General features: G+C 38.9%; 1 protein-coding gene and 1 long non-coding RNA gene across 5 annotated transcripts in view; one reads left to right on the top strand and one right to left on the bottom strand.

Moving 5' to 3' along the window:
• chrm2a (cholinergic receptor, muscarinic 2a) overlaps positions 1 to 16858 on the bottom strand; it is a 76978-nt gene extending 60120 nt beyond the window's left edge. Inside the window, exon 1 of the mRNA XM_015028747.1 lies at positions 16719 to 16858. The gene's annotated coding sequence lies outside the window, so the exon portion shown is untranslated. The remainder of the gene's footprint in view (positions 1 to 16718) is intronic.
• LOC106945223 (uncharacterized) overlaps positions 1 to 23165 on the top strand; it is a 65279-nt gene extending 42114 nt beyond the window's left edge. Inside the window, exons 3-5 of one of the 4 annotated variants that reach the window (XR_001424512.1) lie at positions 10012 to 10100; positions 22672 to 22772; positions 23029 to 23165. This is a non-coding gene — a long non-coding RNA (uncharacterized LOC106945223). Of the gene's footprint in view, positions 1 to 10011; positions 10101 to 17848; positions 18592 to 22671 lie in introns of those variants that run through there. The other 3 variants (XR_001424510.1, XR_001424513.1, XR_001424511.1) reach the window with 3 other exon arrangements.
• Positions 23166 to 25384: the final 2219 nt, after the last annotated feature.

The following is a 25384-nucleotide window of genomic DNA, read 5'->3' as shown; positions in this document are numbered from 1 at the left end:
AATTTCCCATTTCAAGAGGCTGAAATTAGTGGGCAGCATCAAGAGGGATAGCCCTTCAGCGATCTATCTGGCCATTGCATCATCTTAACATCTGAGGGAGCTGAATACCTAATGACACAGACCAATTAACATTTATGACTGCAACAGGACTGCTCTCACCATTCGGGCAGCTTTGACAACTGTCTGGTGAGCTGTTTTCAAAGTGAACAGCATCCATAAGTGAGTTACGATGCCTCTCGTGTGTTTTGCTGAACATTCTCCGACTTGTATGTTCACTGGGATTGCATGAAGTAAATGAGAGTTTGAGAGAGTCTTTGTTCTATTTTTGGTCCAGCTTCTTTGTCACGCAAGAATATTTTGAGAACAGAGTTGGATCTGATTTATGTAAAACTCGACTGGTTTGCAATGCTAAATTAGCAAGTATTAATCATTTAGAAAAGACTACATGAATTATATAACTTTATGTATTGTCAATTAACTATCCAAACTATCCCTTCCATGCTTTTTGACAGGAATGTGCACATTTTAATGAATTTTGAGCAACAGAGCATGCCCTAATGCCAGACTTTAATCGTATATTGCAGTTATTCCTGAAATAATAAAAGTCGGCTCCTCTTCCTCTACGGCAGCAATCGCTGGTGAAAAGCCTTGGTCATGTGCGACACTCATTTTCGCCAGGAAGATAATGCACCCTGAAATTTGATGGAATTCAGAATGGGATCTCGAAGCCATCCAGAACTGTGTGAGACTGATAGCCGCTTGCGGTTCCTCACATACATGCAGCCTATTTAGTTCCTCCACTGGCAGCAGCTCCGGCGCTCAGTAGGGCAACCGTCATGAAACGGTAACAGACTCAACCAGAGACACACAAACTACTTAAATTCTACAAAATTAATGCTTTTATTCACAATATTTAGATTTTATTCAAATGTTAAAATGGACTTGATTCACAATCTTTGATCCATAACCTAGAGTGCATGATTTAACCAGTTTGCATTTCATGTTGTCATAAGTTTCATATGTTATAGTGTTATTTTTTTCCCTTTGATACTTTGTCTTTTGTTTTTTATACTTGCTGTGACATCAATTGCCCATTTAGGACACAGATAAAATCTGAACAAGAAGAAACGGTAACTCGACAAGCACTGAATTTTGTTTTGTGTCCTCAATAAGACTCACAGTCTTTCTAATGTTTAATGATGCAAGTAAAACTTCAGCAACTACTGATAACTGTGCTAACTGGACGCCTGCATAGGTTGCTACTTTTTCCATTTGCACCAAGTTGGAATATTATTAATATCACCCAAATGTCTAACCATGTAGATAACGGTAACATTTGTTTTTCACCATAAGTAGCATAATTTTCCTCTTCATTTAACCAGTTTATAAGTTTACAATTGGTGTATCTGTATAGTTGTTAGCGAAACAAATTAATGTATTCCACTACAAATACATTCCTAAAGCAGGTGAAGGTTTGTCGGTGAAGAGAACGTCATACAGGACGAAAGAACGAGATGACAAGCTGAATTCCTCGATTGTTGTAATATTATTTTGACTCTACTTTACGGTTTCTTGCGGTGCTGTAAATGTAGGCAGTAAAAATGCCCCTGCATGCATTTCCAACCTCATTAAGATTTCACATTCTTCATCGAGCCCACGCAAGTGTTTTAAAGCAGGTATTCATCAAGCTTCTTAAATGATCTCAAATTGTGAGCTCTGAAAGTGCCAAAAAAGTGTTTCTGATCATTTTATGCTCAAACCACTTCCCCTTGTAATTAAAAATCATAAAACCACGCATAGACGCTGTTGATATTGTCAGTTTTCATAACAGAGTAATTCCTGTTTGAAGCGTTGCCGGTAAAAGACATTAAAACTGTATTTAGTCAGGATTGTAAGGAGCATCTATAAACATGCCTATCATTTAAGCAGCGTTTATAAAAAGCTTAGTGCTATTCAGGCATCTGAGTTAAATAGAGTGATTTGTGCAGTTAACAGTTTAATTGCACTTAGATAAACAGGAGGAAGATCAAATATTTACTAGATGAGACGTTTTAAGAGGGATAATGATTATAGGTCTTTCTTTTTTATTTGAGAAAGACCTAACTCCACTCTGCCATCTTCAAGACTTTTCTGACTCGGCCATTTTACTACGGGAGCAGCAGAAACATCACCGTTGGACGTCTCCCTTCAGAGACAGACTGCTGCATCCTAGATGCCCAAACAGTTGCTATCGCATATCCTTCCTGCTATAACTACAACTCCTCCCAACAAACTTGCACAGTTTTTTTTTTTTTTTTTTTTTAATTTTAAATAAAACCCCTGCAATTTCCTAAATTTCTTGTAATAGTGTTTTAAGCACTAATACACCTGGGACTTGTTTAATGATCCTACTCAGTGGCACATTCTAATCACAATGTGTTATTTTTAATAGCTGTACTTTTTTGTCTTATGTTGCAAATTTGCCCACACTGTAAAACCTCTTACTGTTATTTTCAGGGCATAAAATATTTTAGAGGACACTGGGTCACAGACTTCTGGAGTCTTCAAGTGACATTTTCCTTTGTTAATTATTATTTAATTGGACTTAAGGGCAACAGATGTTACTGTATGTAGGATGACCTCTGAATATTATTTCAACAAATGCCTACCTCTGTCTGCTGTCAGTTTTCCCACTTCATCTTAAATGCAACAATTAACACAATGACCTGCTTTCTTTAAAAAAAAAAAAAAGATTTTACTCATGAATTTTCGCAAATCTCTTATTTATGTAACAATTTTTTTAGAAAAAGCAGAAAATGAGTTCAGAAACTGTAAAATATGTTGGATATTTAAGCGTGAAAAGCAGCTCAATGGGTTTCTTTCTCCACCTATTTTTAACGGCATCGATCGAACCAGAAAAGTGTGCGGCGCTGCGGAGAAGTGGGACGACCTTGTACGCTGGTCCTGATTGACAAAGTGGAGACTGATGCACCTGCATAGCAATGCAGGCTGTTTGAGCTGTCAGGCTGTCGAGTTAAAAGTGTTAAAGACAAAGCGAAGCAGGAGTTGGAGGATCTGTCTGGACAGGGAGGCTTTGGCACATCTCTGTCTTTGCTAACATTCACTAAGGGACATCTAAACTCAGAAGACACGGCCGCGTTGTCACTATAATCAATGAGGAAACAGTTTTAGCTGAGATTTGCTGTAACTTCATGACCAATTATATCAAAGGCTTACAGTTAAATAGACATCAAAAAATTATGGGTTATTTTCGGAGCATTTTCACTTTTTAGCTGTTGATTTGGAAGATTTAATTCAGATATTAACTTTATTTCTGTGTTTTCCTCATGAAACAGCTTTATATGAATCCTTCAGCTTGCTGGACAATATTTCCTCTAAATCAGCGAAGGAGAACTGCTGCCAGGCCTAAACTGAATAAATTATTTTCAAAGAGCTCACAAGTGTCTGTTTACTCCAGCTCAGGCTCCGTATTATTAATATTTTATTTATTTCGACGCCAAAATATTATATACAACTTTCAGTTCATGCTAATGTGTTTAGTTTTGAAAGAATATAAGTTTCTGAGTGCATTTGTTGCTGGGGATTGCATCTCCATCTTTGTCATGTTTGAGTTTTTTGAATGTTGCATAATGTTTTAACACTAAGGTGAAGTTTTTGCTTCATGAACGGCTGAACAAGAAACGGATCATTCCAACATATATAAATGTTTTTTTCCCACATCAACCCCACCATGATGGAGACGATAACGCTGAATAGTAAATCGGCTTCAGACTGACTACTGACAAGTTTTAGGATATTTTAAAATGCTCAAAATCAAAAGTACCAGATTAACTGAAAAGGAACCTGGAGCAGTGTTGTTGTGGAAACCACATTTAATCCAAAATAAAGATCCATATGAGGAGAAGATTGATTGGAACATGGACTCAGCTTCTCTCCAGCCTTACTTCCAGTTAACCAATACTTAGTAACTCCCTACCGCTCAGAGCACCTGAAGTCATTTATTAAAGAATTGGGAGCCCATTAAAATGTAAACAAATAAATCAGACGTGCAAAGTAAAAACCGTGTGAGTGCGTCATGAGAGTGGAACCAGGAGCACACAGGAATCTTGTACTAAACCTCAGGAGGGAAAAACGAATGGTTACAAGCATGTATGCAGAGGACGGGGGAGGAAGAGCACATTTTCCTGCTCCTGCATGGTTTATTCATTTTTTCCTACTTGGACACATTAGATTTGACTCGACCCATCAACGAGGGTCCTCTGCAGACCATAACGAGATGGAAACGTTTTAACCACATGTTGCAGCAGAGAGTAGTGCAACAGTACAGACCGCAGTGGATGCACGGCATCACAGATCATGTATGTGGTGAAGATGTACAACTGAAACTCTTTAAAAACCTAAAAAATAACATTAACAGCATTTACCTGAAGTAAAGTGCACCAAGCACATGTGCATATGGTTTAATTTTGTGGAAAGAATAAGACTGCAGGAAGGAGCAGAGTGATGCTTGGCTGCATTTTCTATGCCTTTAACACGATGTCCTGTGAAAACATTTTATAAATATGCTTTCATGTTTTCCAATAAAGTAAAATAAAAACAATGATCCAAACAGTGATTCTGAAAGTATAAATTAAACCAATATGTTGAAAGTCAAATAGGAGCCAGTTTTGAAAACTGTACATTTGTAAAACCTTCCTGTGCCTTTGACACAATCCTGCTCCATCACACCTGAATCAAATGAATGGTTAATGGCCAGGCCTTTGGAAGTGTGTTGACATGCCAAATGGGTGTCTTGGAGCAGGGATGGATCCAAAAGTTTTAAGTCAGAAGCACTAGAGAACGAGAGCTGGGTGTATGGGAATCAAAATGTAAAATGTAATTGTAATAAAAAAAAGAAATGTTAGAGTACCAAAACCACAATAGGACATTGAAATTTTTATCTAATACATTTATATTGACCAGCATCCTGATAATTTCATAATTTCATTGCACTTGCAGCAAGGCTTGTTGGGTACAATGACAATCAAAGCTCTCTATTTCGGGTACAGAAAAAAAAAAAAAGTGGGAAACTGTTTTGTTTCCCAACCTTTGATATGTTTCGTATGATCAGACTCGTTTCTGCTTTGCTTTGTTTGTGAGAAGGCTGTCAGAGGAGGCCATCAGAGAGTGTGAACGCAGGGGAGGCGGGTGCCTCACACAGTGATTCCATCCCACAGTCTGTTTGTGTTCCACTGATACAGCTCAGTCTCTGGACTCTGTCAGGAGGCCTGTTCCTGTCAAGTCAAATAAAAGCATTTCTCGCTCTGACACGGTGAACAGAGGGCCAAAGGGGTTCAAAAAGAGCTCGTAAAATGCACCAAACCTAAGCGTATGTCCGCAGCAGAATGCAAATAGAAACCCTACAAGTTCAACAGCTCACAGGCAAGTCCAGGCTCAGACAATGTATAAAAAAAAAAGTGCACACTTTCCTTTCTTGCTGGCATTTCTTCTAAATGTCAAATCATTCACCTGGAAAGAGTTCCACAGACCTTCAGGGATTGTCTTTGAGAATGTCAGACTAAACAACGTCTATGTACAAAGCTTCGGATTGAGTACAGTGTCTACAGACTTCTTACAGTGAAGCCTGAGGGGAGGTGAGACATGCAGGTCTCTGATGACTTAGTCGCATTGCCTTAGCAAGTGTGCAAGTAATCTCAGGCTATGTTTTGTCTTGTAAACAATGCAGTGGAAGCGTTGCTTGACCCTATTTCCTGTGCATTATTAAATAACACTCTGCATCCTCCTATTCCAGTGATTTCTACAACTGTCCCTAGGGAACCTCAAATAAGGGGAAAAAAGGCAGACTTCCACCAAATGCCATCAAACAAGTCAGTGGTATTTACTACCATTATCTGGATTTTGTCTCAAGTTTACTTTAAAAGGACAGTTCTGACAGAGTCAATGAATTAAACCGGCCAACCACATAAAAGGTAACTATAGTTTATAAAACCTGAGGCCATTAAACAAACACTGGGTGAACTCGGTTACACCTGGGGCATAAACAGGCCCTTGATTTGCAAAAGAAGAGCCGACACAGTTTGCAATAACAGTGACAGTGATTGTTGCTGGACTAATTAGTGTTAACCCCGGCTCTCCTCCACCAGATGTCTTAGATTATGCACCAATGTCTCAAGGTGACAGGAATGTTTGGCGGTTTGATTTTATCCGCAGTAACCAAGGTCAGAGCGGGAGCTAATCTGATGTGTGTGTACACAGTACTAAGCTTTGTGTCAAGTCATCTGCCTTGTAGGCAGCAGCTCTAATTCAGCTTTGATATCACACATGCTCCATTGTTTCACTGGAGATGTGAAAAGCATAACCGTTTCACACTGTGCCTGGAAAAATTTCAACTGTGTGCTTTTTTTTCTTTTTCTTCCTCACACTTATTTTGAACTTCAAAAAGACAAACTTTTTTTGGATTAATGATCATCTAAAGCAGCGAGAAACAAGTTGTATTGGATATAAAAAGTGTGCGCGGCCTAGTCAAAGGCCAGGTTTTGGTCAAAAGATGAATTGTTTTAGAGTTTTTACACCTTTACTGTGGCCTGCTGTATATCTTGTACTATTGAAATGAAAAACAAATCTGTTGGAGCAAGATGGCTCAACTTAAAATGACCTAATTCCATAAATGTGCACACCATTAAGCTAATGCTTCGGTCTTCTTGTAACACAATTATTTAAATTAAAGAGAATCCGTTCAACCTTAAATCAAGTTCAGCTGTTATAATAGCATCTTCTTGAGTGTGATCTAGTATTGTGTCAGAGACTAACCAAAAATCCCCAGCCTTATTGCAACCTGACCACTAACTACTTTTACTACTCCCCTTTTTAGTGTTTAAATAATCAATAAGATGCTTGATTAAACCTTAACATACATTCCTACAGAAATTCATGACAATTTATCCAAGAGACACTTAAATTCCCAGTGTGAAAGAAAGAAAGAAATAGAGAGATGAGAACCTAAAAATGCGTTAAAAACATAAAGTGATCATTCCTGTTTATCAGCTTCTGCCAGGCCAGTAATTACAACAGCAACACCTCCAGGAAGGCAGTTTGACTGTTATTGCCTTTTCAAAAGAAATCACTTCATTGGCTTCCACTTAAAAGTAAGTTGATTGATGTTGGTTTAATTGCAACGTGTCATAAATACTGTCAGGCGATCTGTGGTAAATCATCGAAAATCGAAAGTTGTGTGCAACAAGAATCCCTGCTGCCTGCTTTTTCTTCCTCAATCATCTTTTGTATCTGGTGTCATTTCTTGCTTCCAAGATCAACTCCAAAGCTTCTGTCAAATCGAAACGAAAAGCAACCAAAGTCTTTTTACGGTTGCCTTTCGTCCCCTGAAATACCGATCTCTCTCCCTGTTGGCTAATTGCTTGTTAGTGCTCCAGGCCAACAAGAAGCAAAAGTCACACAGGGCTACTTCAAAAACGCCCACGCACGCAGCATCTGCAGCGGCCCACTGAGATATGAAGGCGCTCTGTCGTGTTTGTGCCATTTACGGTACAAGAGTTGGGGTTTCTGTTGTTCAGATTTAAACAGAACATCCCAATCTTAACCCAATCCTTTCTTGAGTTTGTGTCCTCGTTACCAAACTGTTAAAACAAAAGCTTTTTGTGAGAATGCAGTTTGAATTCTCTGTGTTGTTATTTTGGTCCAAGATGTCTTTGAATGTTCTGTCGTGGAGGTATTTGGCTCTCTGGCAATTTGTAATCGCTTCTCCCTGTCAAGAGCAGGTGACAGCAGATTGGTCTACTGAAATCTGAATGCTTCGTGGAACAAATGATAACAGTCCAGCCAAAAACTGGAGTGGCCGTCTGGAATTTTCTGGCACCGAGGCTCCGAGTAATTGGGAACTGGGAATGGAGGCCCGACATTAATGCCAGATGAGCGGCAAGACTGAGGAACACCTGAGGTTTTTGGAGCGTGCGTCAGATTTGGAGGAACCTCCAGAGATCTTTAGAACGTTGCCGTGAATCCTCTGCCTCTGCTGCTGCTTCGATGCTGTTCAGATGCAGGAAATAAATGCTGCAGAGAAAGGACGATCCAGTTCAGCAAAGTTCCTCCACCAAGGACGATCTGCATCAAGTTTGATCAAAAAGAAAACCCCTCTCTGCGATGCAAATAATAAGGACAAATAGATTAGAATGTTTTGAAGCTCTGGGACATTTTTACGTTCTCGTCTAAGAGGCACCGCTAAAGAATCATCAATCCATGTCCTGCAATTCAAAATCACAGCAGAGCCATGAAGTAATCATTGATATGAATGCTTCTTTGAACCATTGCCAAGTCTGCATTTTTTTATACACATACACACACCAATATGGTTTTGTTTCATATTAAATGTTTTAATTTATAACTTCAAAAATCTATACTGCACCCATTTGAAATGTGAACAGTTGACTGAAAATATCGCAACCCTGATTTGTTTAAATAGATATGCATGCATTTATAAACCCACTCTTGAAACATAAACAGTTTGTCTGAGTTGTTTTATGAAGCATTAATGGATGATGTAAATTCCTCTTTACTCTAAACCTTTACATTTGTAAACATTTGTACATAGAAGACAATATAAAAATAATTTCTATTTTTATTTATCATTCATTGACAACATATACATTCTGAAGCATGTACTTTCTTTTTTTAAAGACATGAATATTGTGATTGTTTTCTCTTTCTGCCAGGCTAGTTAAACAATGGTGCGGAAGTAGACGGTGTTTCTAACTGATGGATCATGTTAATGGATTAAGTGGTGGTAATGATCCCACAGAACATGATAATGCAGATCCTTTCAGCTCAATGCAATATTTAAGACAATCCAGGCACATGGGACATCGAATGAACACAAAGTTGCATTGTGAGACAGTTGATTTCCCTTTTCATTGAAATTGCAGGCTGCCACCAGGAAACAATCCCAATATGTGGGAAATTAGTTTTATTGCAAAGGTGAATGGACTTGGCAGGAATTGGTAGTGGAGCAGCTGCGTTACGAAATGCTGCTGAATGAGACTGACATTCTGATGTCCAGTGTTTTCTGACGATATTCACTGTTAGTTGTATACAGTGATTTGCAGAAGTAGAAATTTTCCTTGAATCTTTTAGGATTTTTCAAGTTACCTCCACAAACTTTAATGTTATTAGGGGTAGATCAACACAAAGAACAAGCAGGGTTTCCCTCGGTGTATTATAAGCCTGGCGGGCCACCAGGCTTTACTTGTGCCCCCACCAGGCTTGGCATTGTTAATTTATAATTTTATTTTTTAATTATTGCCTTTTTAAGACTTTATAGTTGGTGTTTAGACATTAAACACTTCTAATAATGCATAACTATCAAAAGAGCAAGTGATATTTTCAAATTTCCTGTCAGGTTTAAACATTTTTTAACTCAAAAACATGGCGGGCAGCTGGATGAATAACTGCCCTAGCACCGGGCTTAGCAAGTTTTCTGGGGGAAACCTGAGGTAGATTATTGTTTTGGAGTTATTTCTAAGCAAACTGCCTATTTTGAAGCCTTATCAAATTTCCTTTCAGTGTAAGTCTCAACAAAAGTCGGTACATTGTTCAACTAAGAGTCATTCTCTCTCTTTCTGCTTCCTGCTCTCCCTCCACACCTGCAATCCATTAGCTAATCAGCCCTTGTCTTTCAGTCTGTTGTATTTTTACACCTCTTCTGCTTTTACTCTTTCCTGGCTCCTCCTGTTTGTCATTTTCCTCCTTGTACCCAGGCTGTATGTAAGTTCTTGTACATGATCATTTTTTATTTGAATATATCACGATCTACTCAACATTCTGTCTGCATTCGGGTCCACCGTATGAGAATTAGTGAAATCACAGTGGCAACGTCGGTCTTTTCTGTAGCCTTACTGAAACAAAACGGAGCTGGAACTGATTTAATCTGCAGATGGTGATAAAATCAAATAAAAAATGTGCCAGAACAAGTGAAATATCCACTAATATTCTTATCCACAGTGATCCATAAATGTGAACGTGGGCTTGATGGATTCTTTAGACACCATAGGAAGAAACTGACTCAGGAATTGGAGATAATACAGTTTAAAGTAAGTATTCCTGTAGAATGTAATTTACTTGAAGTTAAGTTTTATTATCGAATCTGAATGTACATGTTGGACAGAATTACTACCTCTAAATGTATTCAGTGTGTTCATATGGTCTCCTTCTTGCAAGCATATTCTGAAAGTGAAACATTAAGGGTTAAAATGGGCCATTTGGTTTACAACTTGCTGCTGTTGCTCTCATGTGGAGTCAGTATCTAAATTGGTGACAAAGTATCGATTTACGACGTCTGAACTGGTTCCAGAGCCATGAATGCCAGTTTAGTCACAGATCCAGTTCCTTACCTGTAAATTCATTCACAGGCAGATGGTGAATCATATCTTAAGCACCATTTTCCAAACCCGTCTCCACATGTCGCATTTTAAATGTGAGCTTCATGATTTTTCCCATGAGCTCATCCTGACACCAAACTCCGTCAGATTTTATGAGCAATTCTTATGCCACTGAAACCATTCATATGTTGGTGAAATATGCTGACTGAGTGCTTAAGTACTTCTTATTCCTCCAATCCCAAGTCCTTTGTTCCAAATGCAATTACTTGGGTTTGTTTCATCTAACGCTCTCTATCTACAGGACAATGACCTTAAGGAGGAATCGCACTCCTCCCATCCTTTCCAATCAATGCCACTTCATGCAGTGGTTTAGCGGCACCTCGTATAGCATAGCTCTGCAGCCATTCAGCGTCTGATAAGGAGGATAGCAAAGGGTATAGTGGCCACTTGTCCTTCTAGCTGGAAGAAACGGCCTCAGCATACGGAAATCTGAATGCTTTGAAGTGAGGAAATTGCACCGTGTCGATATTTAGGGTTAAAAAACCATTTGCAGTTCTGGTTGTAAGTTTATCATTGAAACATATTAAATTGCTGCTTTGAAATTATGTATTTGACATTTATTTTACACGGATAACAGCAGACAGTGTAACTGAATATGAAAACGATATGAAAACGATTTGGCACTTAAATGTCTGAAATCACTGAAGAAATGTTAAAATAAATGACCTATAGCAACAAGAACTGACGTAAACTTTACTGGCAAATGATCTCAAAATGAAATGCATAAAAACTTCAAAAGAAATTAATAAATAAACACAAAGTTTTTGACATACTGTATATCTGTCAAAAAAAAAAACTGCAACAAAGTAATTTTGGAACTGCAGTGAAACGCAACGTGAGCCGCTATCCACAAACAGAAAAACTAATGGAACGGTGGCGAACCAGTCCAAGAGTGACAGGCGAGTCAAAATGACTGGACTCACCCAGAAGGCCATAAAAGGAATCCAGAACAGCATCCACAGCACTGCAGGCTTCGTTTGCTCCAGTTAAACTCAGTGTTTATGATTCAACAATAAGAAACAGAATGACAACAATGGGGCGCAAAAACAACTGCTTACCAAAAACAAAAATGGATAAAACAAACAAAAAGACATGTCTCAAGATTTGCCAAAGACCTACTGATGGAACCCCAGACTTTCTGGAAAGTATGTGGACTGGTGAGACAAAATTGGGACCTTTTGGCAGATCTGTGCCTTGTCACATCTGGTGCAAAGCTAACACTGTAATTCCAAAAAAAAATATCGTGCCCCCAATCAAATGATGGAGATAATGTTAAGATTTGAGAGCACTTTGCTGTTCATGACCTGGAATGCTTGATGTAATAACTGGATCAGCAGAAAATGTGAACTAAAACAATTATTTTTTGAAGAAGAATCGGTGAAACTTCCACGATGATTTAAAACACCCTTCATCTTTGAGGCAGTTGTTGCAACCAACTTGGCATAATCACCTAAAACTTTTAGCGAGCCATTACTTTTTTCACAGAGTCAAGTAGACTGGAGCACAGCCAATATGCTCAAAAATACACAGCCGGTCGAATACCCTTCAGCAACTTGCACCTCAAACATAAACTTATCGTACTTAAACAATCGTAGTTGTGCTTTTTCTGCTCCAGATCCAGTTATTTATGTTTTTTTTTTGTTTGTTTGTTTGTTTGGAATAATCCAAAGAAGCTGAAACTCTAGTGCCGTTAGCCATCACGAAGCGAGTTTAACATGAGAGACCAACAAAAAGTCCCTGTTCAAGAGAATCAACACATTTAAGGTGGAATTTGCAGTTACTTATATAGAGACAGGCTAAAAGTCTTCTGGATAATCAGACAAAGTCAAGTGAAAATTACGAGAATGTAATGTATAAAGAAGTCAATAGAAGGCAGTTCACACCTGTTGACATCTAGTCAAGCATGGTGGTGGCAGCATCATTCTGTGGGACTGTTTTGCTGCCAGTGATACTTGATAACTACAAAAACTAGGTGAAATAATGAAGATAAAAGGATTGGTGGCTATTTTATCAACTTTACCTCAAATCTACCGCTCTCCAGCTGGAACTTGGACAAAACTGGACTCTCCAACAGAACAATGATTGCTTTTGAAAAAAAAATAAAGGGAACATTAAGTCTTTAGAAACTCTTGATCTCAAATATAATGGTTATGTGATCTAGGTACACTTTTTAAAGGGGCATTTAACCAAATAATAATTGGAAACTAATCTATCTGAGCTTTACGCACCTCATTCTGTGAGGTCTTCTGCATCTATTTATTTCTTTTAGAATTTTTTGTGGAATTCATTAAACGTGTTTGATCATAAATCCTCTCCTCAAAAAAAAAGAAAAAAAATGCATCATAAGAGCTCAAAGGCACATGACGTTTATGGTCTTAATGACTGCATGCAAACGAGTTGAACTGTAGATAGACATTCATCGTGCTCATCCAGTTCTCCACATATATGTGAATGGTATGTTTACTGTTACGTAAACCACTTCACAGAATCTCCTTTCATCTCTCCCTTTGGATTTCCATACATTAGTCAAGCCATTCTTCTGCTTCTGCCAAAGTGAAGCTTCATTCAACACCCAGTCGACAGCGAACAGAGCCCCCCCAACTCATCCACACCAGGCAAAAATAAAATTTTAATTACGTAAAAAAAACAAAAAAAAAAACAGGGGTGTACTGACAGGAAAAGACAGCGATTAGAGCAGGAGCTCGGTTGCGAATACAGGAGCCTGCTGTGGTTGAAAGCGTGATAATTAGACATTCCTTTCTGTGAGTGCCAGATACAAAGATTCGCTAATGTGCACCGAGCACAACCGGGACGCTCGTGTCCATGGAATAACGTCTAAATTTAACTTTTGCAAAAAACGCAACCTGGTCTCTAACACTGATTCCACAGCTGCCAAAAACACAGATTTAGAAATATGTGTTCAATGTGCAGTCATGGTAAGTAGCAGCTCTGGCATGAGCCTCCTCCTTCTGTCTCTTTTCTCTGTATTCCATGTGAATGTTGCCAAGAAAGCAAGTAATTTGCACTCTTTACACGTTTGGCTATTATGAAGCACAATCATGGCTGACGTCTTCATATAAGAACTATGTAAAACTGAACTCAAACCTGCCAACAGGGGGCACTGTGCTCCACATTTAGGCTCATAAACAGGCAGATGACGACCAATCGTCACCTTACTTTAATCTATGATGACCAATGTATTTTTAACACGGTTCTCTTCAGAGTATATCGTCTGTTTAGTGATATGAGTTGAGTCAGTGGAGGAGGTTTGAATTGGGGCAAATCACACAGCTGTCCTTGGAAAACCTGAGCAGGTTTACAAAGTGTGTAACAACAAAGACAGAAAACTAATCAAACAGCTCTACAGTCACGCAGCAAGCAAACCTAATCCATCACCATCAGCGTGGAAGACAGGGCGATAAGTGAAAATAGACAGCAGAAAGTCCAGGGTGCGTCTTGGAAGATGCACAGAGAGAAAGCTGCAGAGATGAAATGCAGTGCTGAGACGTGGGTTGGAGTTTAGCAAAGGCTTTACAGAAGCAATAGACCACAGCCAAGAAGCACTTTAGTTCATGATGTGAAAGCCCTACCTCTAACCCAACCCAGAAAAGATCCAAAACACCCAAAGATATCGACCAATGTCTGAGGTTAAACGTTGATTGGGAATGATCAAATTTCCTGGTACAGCTACATCAACATTTTTGGGTCTTTTTTTAAAAAAAAGAAGGATGAAGACATTTCTAAAAACAAAAAAAATTTTGCAGTTAGGAATGTTAAACGTAAAAGAATATATATTTTAGGTTCCCAATGTCTTTCAGCTATAGATGATTACAAATCTATTTTATTGTAAATACAGGAACTTAGTTTATGAAGGGCAGCAACCATAACGAGTCCCTTGATGCTAGCTCCTAAAGCTAATCCTCGCTAGGCTAGTAGGCTTTGAAGCTGCAATATGAAGTCAGTTTGGTTACAAATGTAAGTTGTGTAAAGTAAGTGGATAAGTTTAGGAAATTAAAAATTATGGCTGACAATTTGAGTATTAACCAAATATTACAGAAAAGTACATTTACATTCTCGCCATACCATTACTCAGAAACTGATAAATAAATCACATTAAAACTTTATTTGCAACATAAAGTAGTAAGTGTCAGATTTTCTATGGTTTCTTGTGAACCTCTAGTTCAAACACAAAAATACCTGAAGTTGATCATTCTGAGCTTTACTATGAATTGTTGAAACACTTTCAGTGTTTTTTTTAGAATGCATTTAGCTAAGTGTAGATTTTTTTTTTTTTTTACTTTTGTAGAAACATAAACACTGTTTGTCACCTCACATTTGTGTTTGGTACAAATTCTGAGGAGGCTCCTAGGACCCCAAACTTGTTGATTCATGACCCATAATTGGCCCCCCAACCCCAACTTTAGAACCATAGTTCCAAATGGCAGCAGCTTGGATTTCCTGATTATAAAGTGCAGCTTAAAAGCAGAAAATTTGTATTCCAATCACAAATGTCTTATCATTCCCTTCATGAAAATGCAGAGCTGAAACTCAGGACCGACCTTCCCACATGCCATCCGTAAGACACCCAGGCGACACCAGCCCTCTCTTCAAACAAGTCCAATTACAGCTGGGAACTCAAAGTCAAGCCAGAGAGCTCATTTAAACACACAGCACTGGGTCAAAGTGAGCACACTGTGTTGCTTCTGCTGTACAGCTCTTCTAAGCAAAGCATTACAACCTCGAATCCCTCAAATTTACATTTTGTCAGATGCCCGAGTAGCTGTTGGAATAACAGAATAATTGTCATTTTTATCAGCAGAAGCAGAAATGATTTCCTCTCCACATCCATCCATCCATACAGCAGCAAGAGTCATCAATTCCGTACAAGCCACTGAATCATGCAAATTCAATTTTCTTTTAGCATCTCAGGGAAATAAAATGGTCAGACTCTAAAACCTACCTCAGCCATCACCAGCCGCCCCACCGCGCTGATGATCCACTGAAAACGAAAAATCTGCCCCCTTCTGCCAGAAACCATCATTTCTGCTCTGAGTTGATGTTTTGGTTAGAAAAGAAGTGAAACGCGGTGGAGCCAAAAGAAAACATACGTCTAAGTGAAAATGAATATTGCTCCCTATTAGATTCATTGAAGAAAAAAAAAACTACATGTATCTATTTCAAGTGCATGGCTTTAAAAATCCGAGCATAAGAAATTATATTTATGATAAACAAATGTAACCGAATGTGAAAGTCGTGTTGTTCCAAATCCAGTCTGTTGCGCCGTTTTACGCACATATGGCGCGGCTGCGACGCAAATCTTCTCTATTTATCCCATCTTTAAAAAAAACAAACAAACATGACCTTAACACGACTCTTACTACTAAATTTACCATCACTGCCGAACATTTGGCGGATTTAATCGGAAACTAAAATGCGTGCGCGTCTCTTATATATATATATATATATATATATATATATATATATATTTTTTTTTTTTTTTTTTTTTTGGGGTGTGTTCGGCTGCTGTACATGAATGGATGTAGGTTTAATGACACGACGGACACCAAAATGTGAACAAATACAATAAGTTTGTTACATGCGAGAGCGCGCGTGAATCCAGAGCGCATCGAGAGCGCAAAAAACAAAATAAGCAAAGGAAACATCTTGTAAAAGAAGTTCAGCAGACTGGTTGGGAATACCCGGACACGCTGATGTTTCAGCCTGTTTCAGACAATCAGTGTTTGGGATCGCGCGCAAATTTGGCGCAGAGAAATCCATTGAGAAAATTCGCATTTGCACAGATTCACAAAATGCACCACGTCCATCACTGGAGTCCCGAAGAAGCTCCGTATGGCAGCTGAGGATCAGGCATCCAATATTTCCCTGACATCACCGCTAAACAAACAGCCGCGTTTTTTCCTGATCATCTCATCAGTAAAATATCGTAAACATGCACACCATTGTGTTTTTCCCCCAGGTAAGTTACAACCGAGAAACGGAGAACAACTTTATGAAATTCTGCGAGATTTCTTCACGACATTGTCACCATGGATGCTAATTAAACTATTTGAGAAATGTGGCGGTCAGCATCTAGAAAGTCTGAGCTTCAACGCTCAGATCCTCCTGCAGACATGATCCACGCTGTCTGTCAGAAAAAAAAAGAAAAAAAAAGCGCTCAATTTGGAGCTTTTAGATGAACCAATTACTGGATGCGCCAGGATGCAGGTCGGCTGTTGCACATGAGTGAGGGGGGAATAGATCGAAGCTTACCCGCGCGTATGCCGTCCCGATGGCGCCTTTCGGGTCGCTTCATGCCACCGTGGCTGCATGTCTGAGGACATGATTGTGGAGACGAGCTTCTGGAGACGAGAAGCGCGTCGGCTGCACAGGAGAGAGGAGGGGGGCGGGGGTGTTGGAGGCAGAGAGAGAGAGAGCGCAAGGGAAAAGAGGGGAGAAGTGAGGAGGCATTTCCAAGACTGTCGGTTATTGTCATATATATGTTAAGGAAGTAGAGACGGCGCGCCGTTAAAATGAACCAATTCTGTCCCATAGTGGATATTGTTCCCTCTGGTTTGATTAAACACGTTGCTTTTAATTAATTAAGCTGTGACAAAGTCAGATATGTATATTTTTTTCTTTTATTCACGCCTACTTTCATTATTTTAAAAACTGCTCAAATCGAGATTATTGTGAAAAAATTAATCAGAATGTTTTACTGACATCTACTGGGGAAGAACTTAGTGCTGTTGTTTCCCTCTGTAAGCGCCACTGGGCCAGACCACTGTACAGCAGATAGGTCCCCATAGCATGATGCTGTCACCACTATGTTTCAACATGTACACAGATAAAAGCCACTAATCAGTTCCTGATTCATGTTTTCTGAACAGCTGTAACATTATGTTCTCGTTTTTGAACTTCAACTTCCATTAACTTATGCAAAAAACTTGTTAGGCTCACAATGAACAGATAACTTTTTCATTGAGCTCTGTGATGACCCCAGGCTTTGCCTTCCTGAGCACAGAGCCATAATATTCCCCTTTCACAGTTTCAAACACCTGAACTAATAATCTCTCAGCCGGAGCTCATCTGGAGGACATTTCTGTTTCATTCTAACGAGTGTGATCTGAAATACACATTCGTATGCATTCAGATTTAAGTGATTTGTGCCATTATGTGTCAGCAGTCAAAAAACAAAATGCATCAAGTGGAAGTTGTTTAGGTTTTGCAAGTCTGCTCTAGTTCAATTTAACAATGTACCTGCAAAATCTAAGACAGCAGTCGTCTGAAATGAAGACAGTTTGGATGTGAAGCAGGAAAAATGAGGAATGAAATAATGCACAAAGTACAGGTTGTTCTCATCTTGTCACAGATGTTTGACGCGTTTTGACGTGTTTTCACAGCGCCAGAGCAGCTCCAGGAAGGGTGACGCCGAATGTTATAAACACGACAAAAAGACCTGTCTGCTCGCGTTCGGAAACCTGAAGACCGGAGCCAAAAACGCAGCGAATTCACCCACCATATCCTATTCACAATACATCTGCAGCACATGACTCACTGCTTAGGCACACAAAATGTTCATTACTCATATAAGAGTGTGCATGTTGGTGCCGAGAGCAGTCGCCTCATTGGCCGTGGACGGATCATGTGCTGCAAACGCTCCTGTGTTATGTTGATGAACAGGACGGCCTCAAAGGCCGGCTTGAGTGCACCGCAATTAGTTACAGAAAATCACAGTTTTAATGGACTCTCTTTTTGCTAAATTAAGGGAGACGGTGAACAAAGAGTCATCTCGTGCACTATCATGTAAATGGGAAATGCATCGGATATGTGCATATGTAAAAGGAAGTGCTGATGTACTTTTCTTTTATGGCGTCAGAATTGTTGAGGCCGCCGTTTCATCTGATCAGGTGTTTTAAACTCTGACAGCAGCTTTGTTTTTGTTCACAACTTGTAGATTTTGATCTTTTCCATCCAGGATAAAGTGATGTCTTCAATGTTCATCGACACTATAGATAAAGCAACATGTTCACCGGCTTGGAACCAATAAAGACGTTCAAACCTTCGCTAAAACGGAAAAGAAAATCTGAGATTTGACTCTGGAAATAAGTTGATTCATGAGGAATAAAAAGCTCAACAAAATGAATGGATTTGTTTGATATATATAATCACATTTTCACAATAATTTACCAGCCAAGAAGGTTAAAATCTATTTATATTATCTCCATAATAAGCTACAAAATAATCTCCACAAGTCAAAACTTTATCTGAAAAACAAGAACACTTTTAAGATATTTATTTTGTGGATATTATTTATCGGTTCTGTTTCTTGTGGGCTCTTTGTAAGAGAAAAAAGCTGCGGTTTTATGATCAATTCAACGGGTAAATTCTAAACTTTTATTGAAAAGTATGAGCTGTTTGTAAGAATTATTTTCAGTTTTATTGGAAAATGAGTCGAGAGAAGACTGGACACTTCTTTTGTCTTGTTGTTTTCAAAAAATGTTTAAATCAAAATCTAATCAAATTTTATTTGTACAGCACATTTCAGCAGCAAGGCATTTCAAAGTGCTTTACATCATTAAAACACAAAAACTCAGAGTCATGCAACATTGAATAAACAATCAAAAACATTGACAATAAATAATGCAACCCGGTTTGTGGAAGATTTCTCAAAGCGCTGGGAAATGTCTCAAACAGACGGAAAGCTGGCGGTCATGAAGAGGACGACCGCCAGGCTCTCCAGGCCGCCCAAGGTTTTACTTTTAATTTTGAAAAAATGTTTCCAATAAGCACCAAGGTCACAGCATCAGCAGTTCAGTCAGTATTACAGCTTTTTTTTTTTTTTTTTTCAAAAAAACTAAAGTTTTAGTTCAATAGATCCAGAAAAAACATCAAAAGAGCTTAGTGGATTAAAAAAAAAGGGCGTGTCGTGAAATTTAAGTCTCATTTTATGGTTTTAAGTGATAAAACATGATAAGGTGTAAAAGCTGCCTGCGTTTGAGTGCCTGATTGAAAAACTACAAACAAATTTCAACCTATTTTGTGCAGCTACGTTAAGTCACAAGTTCACTTTTACACCAAAACTTGAAACTTCTTTTTCCTCATTTGGTTCTTTTCTGTCCGTCGGAGTGGTTCCAGCTCAGCTGTTACACTTCAAATCTGCATTAACGCCACCGATCTTTGAGCTTAACTACTTGAAGTGAAGTTAAAGTCTGCTGTCAGTCACAACGAGCACTTTAGAGCACTTATTGATTACTGGGCTGTCCATCAATGCACCGCCGTCAAGCGGCTCCGACTGGAGGCTGAAAAGCATGAAGTGCCAGTTTGTTAAATGCCAGGAAATAATCCTCCTGATGTCTTGGAGCAGCTCTCCAACTTAGTGTCCTGAAGACTGGCAAGGAGCATCTGTGGTTGGAGAACAAAAATCAGCCTGGTCAGTAATTGTCCTCATTTTACTGATAAATGTAGGTTAGAAATTGGATTTATATCCTTTCCAGATTTTGCTTGAACTAAAATATTGAGTTGGACTTGGTTTTCCCGTTTCACGTTGTCCAGTTTCAGTGCCAAACAGTTTAAAATAATTTTCCAAGCAGAATTTGAGATGCTTTGTGTTCTGGGTGAGCTCCACCTGTAATTGGCTCCAGCTGTTCGTTATCTCCTCCACTGCTGCAGTGTGTGTTTATGTTCTTACCTTTGTCACTATCTGCATTCCCATCGACCATATGATTGCACAATTTGATATTTGAAACATAAATTCGCATATTGGAAACATTCTACTTGTAGAAAAAAGTTTTGATGCTTAGATGAGGTAGTTTTTTTTGTTCTTTTTCTGGCCGTAATGAAATTGTAATGGAAACTCCTTTGTGTTGATGTGATCAACCAGCATCCTGCTGCATGTTGGATCCTCACAACAACTTACCAAATTATGACACGTGGATATCATCTCAAAGTCATATTTTTATCTGTTTTTTATATTTGCATGTTAAGATGGATGGCATCTACATCTTTTAAATAAAAATTTATTTTAAAAAGTAGGATTTTTGTTACAAGTTTTGATCTTTTTTATCCTTTCTGGATAAATCTAACAAAAAATAAACCAGTTGCAGAAAAGAGAGGACATAATGGAGGTGAAACACAATAAACAAAACCAATTGAGAAGATAGACGAGCCAATCCAAGCAGCTGTCACACAATTTGACGCGCCAACTAATTAATTACCCTCCTGATTCAGCAATGCAATGACAGTCTTCACTTTTCTGAATCATAATCATCGTTGTTCGCTCTCAGAAATTACATGTTTTCCTCGGGTGCAAATCTCGCCTCTTTACCTCCGCTTCCTGTTTGCCATCGTTTGAGTGAAGGGAGTGTTGTTTATGCATCAGCCATTTTGAAGTACGGTGACTTGTCTCCTGCTTGTCTAAGATTTGCTGAGCTTTTGGATGTTTGTGTTTGGCAGGCCCATTAGCATGGGAAAAGCTCCACTTCATCACGACCCGACACCCCAGGCACGCCCAGGAATCCTAAAAACCTTCTCCGTTGCATTTTTTCCCCCCCGTTTTCCCTTTCAGCACCAGAACTAATTTAGCCCACTATTGCACATTACTCAAATTTGTAATACATGACTGTATATGCATTTGAAATGTCATTTGTAACTAGCATGAGATGACTTTTAGCCCCTCTTTGACAGGGTTACTTCTTTCCTCTTTAGTTTTTGTTTCAACTAACAGGGTGATGCTGCTTTGGCTAAATAACACAGAAGTGCTAGTTTTAGCTTGAAATGTTAGACATTATTGTCTCTAACTGGGTAAAAACACAAGCAAACCATCTTGTGAAAAGAAGAAACTGCATCAGTTCCTATGGAAAAGTGTCACATTTAAACCAAATATGGTGTAAAACACACTTTAGCACTTTTTAATAGTAAAATATTTACCTTCTTACAGATTTCTTTTGTGGTTTTATGTCAAACCTAAATGTTTCAGTTAATAAAATCTAATTTATGTCTGAATACAGTTTACAGTTTTAATGATCCCAAATATAGAAAACCCCCTAAACTGTTTTTTTTTTTTTTTTCCAATCTTAGTGGCAACAATTTTAATCAAATATTCACAATACTGATTGATTTAAACAACTCCATTTTCCATTATAGTTTTAGTTCAGCCTCATTGGTTGAGTTTGACAAACAGAGGGGGTCTTCCATCGGATCGTTTTCCTGCTGCAGGTTCTTCGTGTTTGTCCCACAAAGAGAGAAATTCATGGTTCCTTCAAACAGGGCGAAGCACACGGTCACAGTGAAACCGGCTCTGAGTGCTTTCTCACACCACCGTACCATATTTCTAACCAGCAGTCTGTTCAAATAACAGACGACGGTGGAATTTCTCGATTTGCGGGTATTCCTCTTCAGCCGAACCGTGTCAGTACAGCTTGTTATGACTTCTGCTGTTTGTCTCATCAAGTCTTTTGACGGGTTGCACAGAGCGCCTCGGCTCTACCCAGCGTTCAGTTCCTGCATCCAGCTGATTGGTTTCCTGGTCAGCTTTCTGTGGTTGCGTCTCGTCTTGCAGCAGAGAAATCTGTTGGAAAACGTCTGGAGGAGGGGTTTCCTTCTCCCTTTTTAGATGCTATTCTGCTGTGTCTAATAATTTAGATGGAGTCTGTAGAACTTGATTACAGGCCGAGGAGGAGAACGACTCATTTGATCCGATTGTTTTAGACCTCGGACCAACCTGAGGCACTGTGAGTTTCTTAGGGCCCTCAGACCACCAGGGGGCCCCCATGAGCACCAGCCTAGTGTGATAAAAATATTTCTATATTTAAAATAACATTGAATAATATAAATTAAGTGTTACTAAACATGGAAAACCTATTTCCAAAGTCAAAGAAAAGGGATTGAAAACCCTTTGTAAAAAAAAAAAGCATGAGATACAGAAACCTTGAGCTCCTGTAATTTGTACATCACAATTATTTATAAAGTCTCAGTATTTATACTGTGTTTTAAAGGACTAGTTTCCACTGATTGATCAGCTGAAATATAAAAAAGTGGAAGATTTGTTTTGAGTTGAATGAAAGTGACCTCTGCAGGTCTGAAATCTGATCATCTTGGATTGTAACGGGTCAACAATATCTCATAACAAGAAATAACAGTATTTTATAAAACCTGTGATCAGCTACAGCCTCTCTGTCACTCTGGGTTTTCTCTCATTCGTTCTTCTCTTCTGCTCTTTCCAAAGGGATTCGGTTGGATTTACGTGGAGGAACGTCGATTTTCTGCTTTGGATCCCAGATGTGTAGAAGAGAAACGGCGCCACAGACGTCCTGCACCTCCCGGCCGGTATCGACTTCATTTTTTTGTTTCACACTAAACTCACCTGAAGTGTTAGAAACCGAAACGTTTGACAAACTCCACCTATTTAAGCTTGTGACATGGAAGCAGCCGTTTTCATTTTTCTTTTGTTTTTCGGCATCAACATTATGATGCAGCTCTTTGTAACTAACATGCGCTTTACTGTATGTGGTGGTGATTATGAGGAGTGAATTATACTATTGATCCAGTTCCATTCATGTAATAAGAGTCGTTGGCTTTGCAGGTAAAAATGGACGATTTAATGGAGCTGAAGAGTTTTCTGGAATGTCTTCATTGTGTGTTTGTTTCAGCACAAATACGATTAAATCATTTCCACTTTGGTCGCAGTATAAATAAATAAAGTAACTTTTATTATAAAAAGATTTTATCTGAGAATGGAAGTGAGATCTTACAGAAAAAACCTTTAATATGCTAATTTACCTTTATATAAAAGTAAAAATTAGTTACTTTTGCAACAGATGTATTTGTCCGTCTTTGAGCAAGGAAGGTGTTTTCTATGTGTGTGTTTTAAGCTCACGTTTTCTCTATAAAGAAAGGAGCTAAAGGATTGAAGTGGCTTATCTAAAATGCCTGGGGTTAATTGCTCTCAATCCAGGATCTGCTTTTGAATGTTTCCACGTCTCCAAATTAGTTCATTAGCAATTCTTTGCAATTCTTTTATAGTGTCTTAATTGAGGGTAATTAAGTGAAGTGATGGTATTAGTGGATTGGTGGACAAAGCATCAAAACCTTTGCACAGGGTGTAGCATACATGAATATGTCATTAATGGTGACACTCAAGGAAAAAGAAAAGCCTCCAACCTCTCTTTGTGCGAAGGCTTCAGATGGGCACCACACATTTGCCTGAAACGCTTTTTGTTATTTAGATAAGTGGGATAATTGCGACGACGGCGAACGCTGCTCCAGAGTGCAGATGTGCAGCAAAGCTGCGGCAAAATTGTGCAAACTAGCAAGATTTGACTCGGCGTGTCACGCCTCAGAGACGGAGGATTCCTGATCAATTATCGAATGCAAAAGTGTCACAAATTACTTTCTGTGGTAATGTTACAATCTCAGATTTAGTTCAGTTGTGGTGGCAGTTCCTGCCTTATCTGGTTGGATCTTATTAAATATGATAAATTAGGATTCTGCACCATAACGTCGTGTTGGTGAATACAATCTGTTGGGGTAACAATCACATTTCCTCGCAGTCGCTTCATATTTGTAAAGTGTTTCTGCTCACTCAAAACCAGATATTTATAAAAGTACCAAGAATCAATAGCTGTAAAAGAACTGCACTAAAAAAAACGCATTAATGCTGCTGCTGCGTCTAGAAGAGGATAATAATCATTTATTACTCCGATACGCAATCACACTAATGCATAACAGTGTCGTGTTTCTATGGTGCATCTTCATACTCCATTGAAATGAAAGGACATTTTCTGATTATGTATTTTCATAATCGCCTTTGATTTATGGTGCATTATTATACGAAGCGATTATCTTCAGGTCAAAATGACACAAATTAATCTTTTTCTTAATTTATTTGTGGATTTGTCCCTTAAAATTGTTTTTATTTGTGTTATATTTTTATTTTTTTTCTACTCCTCTGTTGTTTTCAGCAAATATTAGTTATTGTTTCGTGTTCAAACAGTTTTTGTTTATTGCTGCGCCTTTTGGCAGCATCTCTTGGTTATTATAAACTTTTCCGGTTTCTGTGTCGTCGTTTCCCAGAAAAAAAGCCGAATGTCATGAATGTTGCTTCGTGTAATCTGAATAACTGAAGTTGGACTGGTTTAAACTCCATTAGATTCAAATTATGGCAGTAAAGATGTAGAAACAAAAAAATATTAGGACATGAAGGTAGAGAGTGAATTTTTTACCCCCCTCATTAGATTTCTAAAACTACATGAGATTTTCTATGGGAGTCATTTGGTGTAAAATGTGTTGTCAGTCACTCGGCACATTTAGACCAAAGATTTTTTTTCACAACAAAAGATTTTGCCTACAAAAGCTGAAAACTGCAGTCTGAACACTTCAGTGCATCTCTGAAGCTTTTTGCGACATTCATGCGTTCAAAAACAGTCTGGACTCAACTGTGCAATAATTTGATGATATTTTTCATCACAATCTAAATAAAATTTGAAAGAAAACGCTCGAAAGGAAAGAGAAGCTCCAGATCAGCCAATTAAAACATAAACGGTGCGAAAACTTGGTGTGAGCCACAAAGCGGCATACCTCTGGGTTTACTCTTGCAAGACAAATTGCCTTCACTTGTAGTGGTGACAACTCTGAATGGGAACGAAATTAACATCAATTATGGGCATTGATGCTTGGAGCACACGCCGCTTTGATCTGTAACCTTTGAGCTGAAAAGGCGGCTCCGTGTGAATGGACGCGGTCAGTCAGCCCTCTCCTGGAACCCGTCCAGCCTTCTCGTTGCTCTCGCAACAAAGGCCAGCGAAGAAAACCGGACACACTTGTCTTGGCTGCCCAGGCGGCTGGTTTGGCTCTCCTCCAGGTCTGCGCCGTTGGAGATACTCTGGTTCCTTTTCCCGGCCACGAGCCGCACATTTTGTTTCTGCCGATGGTTTTCGTAG

This window comes from Poecilia latipinna, unplaced genomic scaffold, assembly GCF_001443285.1.
Source record: "Poecilia latipinna isolate Pla-1442-1.1 unplaced genomic scaffold, P_latipinna-1.0 Scaffold9, whole genome shotgun sequence".
Lineage (NCBI taxonomy): Eukaryota > Metazoa > Chordata > Actinopteri > Cyprinodontiformes > Poeciliidae > Poecilia > Poecilia latipinna.
The sequence above is the reverse complement of the archived record's forward strand: the minus strand, read 5'-3'. Positions and strand labels throughout refer to the sequence as shown.